Raw genomic sequence first — 5,496 nt, 5'->3', positions numbered from 1 at the left:
GCAAATTGTCCTGTTTTGTTTTTGTAACGAGTGGTTTGTCTGACAGAGTTAAACACTCCCGCATACATTTAAGTCATTTAGCAGACGCCTTTATCCAGAGCGACTTACAGTAGTGAATGCATACATTTTTTTCTCCGTACTGGTCCCCCGTGGGAAACGAACCCACAACCCTAGCGTTGCAAACACCAACTCTACCAACTGAGCCACACTGGACCACATTTTTACTTAGTCTGATAAGCATTATTTAATGTTGAATTAAAACAGGCTACTTATTTAGTTGACAGAAATTGCACTACACCTCACAAAGGCTGCATTTACACAGGCACTTGCAGCCCAATTCTGTTTTTCACTAATTGGTTTTTCGACCAATCAGATCAGCAATTGGTCAAAAGAACAATTAGTGGGAAAAATGTCTGAAATGGGCTGCCTGTGTAAATGCAGCCAAAGAAGATTCAATCAGATCAAGCATTAACCGGATAGCCAACACCCGCATAGCTGATGTTTTGGCAGTGTCGAAGGTGTAACTGCATTGGAGCTGCCAAATTGGTGAGAAGCTGCTCTTGATCATTAAGCCACACCGCCCTGCTCGCATTAGACGTTCAGAATGAGAAATTGTAGGCTATATAGAAATGACGCTTAAATTTGAAATAATGAATGAGGATTTCTATCAACCTAACTGAGGAGTAGATTAGGCCTACAAGTCACATTCCACTGTTCGAACTTGTGAACAAGGCTGCATGGGATTGCTCTTATTAATGCGACTCCGTGCAGCCAATGGCAATGTCCCCTTTAGGTATAATGCCAGGAGCTGCTTTTGGATTTGACAGCTCTAACGCAGCTCACCTTTGACACTGCCAAAACAACCGCTATGCTGATGTATGAAAGCGGATCTGATTGAATAGAGCACTTAATTTATTCCTCAGGCGTCCTATTTTCATTTGGTCCTTTCCACTATGGGCTCTTGAATTAGGCTATATACTATTGCACACAACCTAGAAATTGAAATGAAGCATCAGGGCACTAGATACATCCTGAAGTGCAGTCATTAACCACAATGAAGATAAATGGGGGAAATGATTTTGCTAGACCAGCAAAAGATTGCCAAATATTAAAATTGATTGAATAGCCCCAGGAATTGACCAGCAGTTCTGAAAATCTGAGGATGGGCTTCCCCTTGAGATTGAGTCATTTCTGTGGGGCTCCCTCTTTGAAGTCTGGTTACTCTCATGGATTTTTCCTATTTAGGGAGTTTTTCCTTTCAACTCCCCAACACTGCTTATTTCCTATGGGATCATCACGGCACTTGCTTTCTCTTTAAAATTCAATGTTGTGATAGGCCAACCATGAACCCAGAATCGGCTGGTATAAAAACAGTATACCTTGCATTATTTGACAGGATTAAAAAAAAAAAATGGTTTTAGTTGGGAAGTTGGGGAAAACAGGGCAGTGGGTCATGAGATATGCAGTTGAAGATAAAATAAACAAAAATGCAAAACAACAGCTGAAAATAATTTAGTCAGCGAACCTAAAATTAAGAAAATCTGCATAGTTTCCCTGCAGTTAAGTGGCTTACAGTATTATTATATAGATTTTCAACTTCTGAGAACAAGAACCAATCAGCATAAAGTGGCTTGGCTGACCACTCTTCAGAGTTACACTATCAAGCAACTTCAAATGGATAGCTTCAAATAAATAAAAAATCTCTCAATTTAATTCCTACTACTACATAGCCTATATGATACATCTCGTACATTATTCACATTAGCATGCATGTAGAAATGTTATGGCGTATACCCTTAGTGACCTGGAATTGGTTGAAATAGCCAGCCTATGATTAAACCTTAAAGTGCAACTCGACAACTTTTCAACCTTATATTAGTTATCTCCAGCATCTACATACACCCTATATACAAAAATATGTGGACACCCCTTTCAAATGAGTGGATTCAGCATATTTCAGCCACACCTGTTGCTGACAGGTGTATAAAATCGAGCACACAGCCATGCAATCTCCATAAAAAGCCATGCAATCTTCATTGTTTTATTTCACTGTAGAGCCCTCAGTCCCGCTCAAAATGCCTTAGATGGCTCTTTTGTCCCACCCCACACACGTGGAAATCTCACCTAGGTTAACTGACGCCTCCAGAGACAACCTCTCTCATCGTCACCCAACGCATAGGTTTACCTCCACTGTACTCACATCCTACCATACCCTTGTCTGTACAGTACATTATGCCTTGAATCTATTCTACCATGCCCAGAAATTGGCTCCTTTAATTCTCTGTTTCGAATGCACTAGACAACCAGTTCTTATAGCCTTTAGCCGTACCCTTGTCCGACTCCTCTGTTCCTCTGGTGATGTAGAGGTTAACCTAGGCCCTGTAGCCCCCAGTACTACACCTACTCCCCAGGCGCTATCATTTGTTGACTTCTGTAACCGTAAAAGCCTTGGTTTCACGCATGTTAACATCAGAAGCCTCCTCCCAAAGTTTGTTTTATTCACTGCTTTAGCAAACTCCGCCAACCCTGATGTCCTAGCCGTGTCTGAATCCTGGCTTAGGAAGGCCACCAAAAATTCTGAAATATCCATCCCCAACTACAACATTTTCCGCCAAGATAGAACTGCCAAAGGGGGTAGAGATGCAATCTACTACAGAGATAGTCTGCAGAGTTCTGTCATGCTATCCAGGTCTGTGCCCAAACAGTACGAGCTTCTACTTTTAAAAATCCACCTTTCCAGAAATAAGTCTCTCACTGTTGCCGCTTGTTATAGACCCCCCTCAACCCCCAGCTGTGCCCTGGACACCATATGTGAATGAATCGCCCCCCATTTATCTTCAGAGTTTGTACTGTTAGGTGACCTAAACTGGGATTTGCTTAACACCCCGGCCGTCCTTCAATCTAAACTAGATGCCCTCAATCTCACACAAATTATCATGGAATATACCAGGTACAACCCTAAATCCGTAAACATGGGCACCCTCATAGATATCATCCTGACCAACCTGCCCTCTAAATACACCTCTACTGTCTTCAACCAGGATCTCAGCGATCACTCCCTGCGTCCGTTATGGGTCCGCGGTCAAACGACCACCCCTCATCACTGTCAAACACTCCCTAAAACACTTCAGTGAGCAGGCCTTTCTAATCGACCTGGCCCGGGTATCCTGGAAGGATACTGACCTCATTCCGTCAGTAGAGAATGCCTGGTTATTCTTTAAAAGTGCTTCCTCAACATCTTAAATAAGCATGCCCCATTCAAAAAAATGTGAACTAAGAACGGATATAGCCCTTGGTTCACTCCAGACCTGACTGCCCTTGACCAGCACAAAAACATCCTGTGGCGTACTGCATTAGCATCGAATAGCCCCCGCGATATGCAACTTTTCAGGCAAGTTAGGAACCAATATACACAGGCAGTTAGGAAAACAAAGGCTAGCTTTTTCGAACAGAAATTTGAATCCTGTAGCATAAACTACAATAAATTCTGGGACACTGTAAAGTCCATTGAGAATAAGAGCACCTCCTCCCAGCTGCCCACTGCACTGAGGCTAGGAAACACTTTCACCCCCGATAAATATTTCAAGAAGCATTTTTCTATGACTGACCATGCTTTCGCCCCTGATAAATCTACGACAATCGAGAATTTCAATAAGAATTTTTCTATGGCTGGCCATGCTTTCCACCTGGCTACTCCTACCCCGGTCAAATGGCTCTGCACCCCCCACAGCAACTTCCCAAGCCTCCCCCATTTCTCCTTCACCCAAATCCAGATAGCTGATGTTCTGAAAGAGCTGCAAAATCTGGACCCCTACAAATCAGCTGGGCTAGACAATCTGGACCCTCTCTAAAATTATCTGCCGCAATTGTTAAAACCCCTATTACTAGCCTGTTCAACCTCTCTTTCGTATCGTCTGAGATCCCTAAAGATTGGAAAGCTGCCGCGGTCATCCCCCTCTTCAAAGGGGGAGACACCCTAGACCCAAACTGTTACAGGCCTATATCTATCCTACCCTGCCTTTCTAAAGTCTTCGAAAGCCAAGTTAACAAACAGATCACCGACCATTTCGAATCCCACCGTACCTTCTCCGCTATGCAATCTGGTTTCTCAGCCAAGCTCAAGGTCCTAAACAATATCATAACCACCATCGATAAAAGACAATACTGTGCAGCCGTCTTCATCGACCTGGCCAAGGCTTTCGACTCTGTCAATCACAACATTCTTATCGGCAGACTCAACATCCTTGGTTTCTCAAATGACTGCCTCGCCTGGTTCAGACTGAGTACAGTGTGTCAAATCGGAGGGCCTGTTGTCCGGACCTCTGGCAGTCTCTATGGGGGTGCCACAGGGTTCAATTCTCGCGCCGACTTTTTTCTCTGTATACATCAATGATGTCATTCTTGCTGATCCACCTCTTCGCAGACACCATTCTGTATACTTCTGGCCCTTCTTTGGACATTGTGTTCATTACCAAACCTCCAGACAAGCTTCAATGCCATACAACTCTCCTTCCGTGGCTTCCAACTGCTCTTAAATGCAAGTAAAACTAAGTGCATCCTCCCACCCGACTAGCATCACTACTCTGGATGGTTCTGACTTAGAATATGTGGACAACTACAAATACCTAGGTGTCTGGTTAAACTGCAAACTCTCCTTCCAGACTCACATCAAGCATCTCCAATCCAAAATTAAATCTAGATCCAATTTCGTAACAAAGCATCCTTCACTCATGCTGCCAAACATACCCTCGTAAAACTGACTATCCTACCGATCCTTGACTTCGGCAATGTCATTTACAAAATAGCCTCCAACACTCTACTCAGCAAATTGGATGCAGTCTATCAAAGTGCCATCCATTTTGTCACCAAAGCCCCATATACTACACACCACTGCGACCTGTATGCTCTCGTCGGCTGGCCCTTGGTTCATATTCGTCGTCAAACCCACTGGCTCCAGGTCATCTATAAGTCTTTGGTAGGTAAAGCCCCGTCTTATCTCAGCTCACTGGTCACCATAGCAGCACCCACTCGTAGCACGCGCTCCAGCAGGTATATTTCACTGGTCACCCCCAAAGCCAACTCCCAAAACCTTTCCTTCCAATTCTCTGCTGCCAATGACTGGAACGAATTGCAAAAATGACTGAAGCTGGAGACTCATATCTCCCTCACTAACTTTAATCATCAGCTGTCAGAGCAACTTACAGATCATTGCACCTCTACATAGCCCATCTGTAAATATCCCACCCAACTACCTCATCCCCATGTTATTTTTGTTGTTGTTGCTCCTTTGCACCCCAGTATCTTTACTTGCACATTCATCTTCTGCTCATCTATCACTCCAGTGTTTAATTGCTAAATTGTAATTATTTCACCACTATGGCCTATTTATTGCCTTACCTCCCTAATCTTACTTCATTTGCACACACTGTATATAGACTTTTCCATTGTGTTATTGACTGTACATTTGTTTATTCCATGTGTAACTCTGTGTTGTTT

Source organism: Salmo salar, chromosome ssa22, assembly GCF_905237065.1.
Source record: "Salmo salar chromosome ssa22, Ssal_v3.1, whole genome shotgun sequence".
NCBI lineage: Eukaryota > Metazoa > Chordata > Actinopteri > Salmoniformes > Salmonidae > Salmo > Salmo salar.
This window is presented reverse-complemented; position numbering follows the sequence as displayed.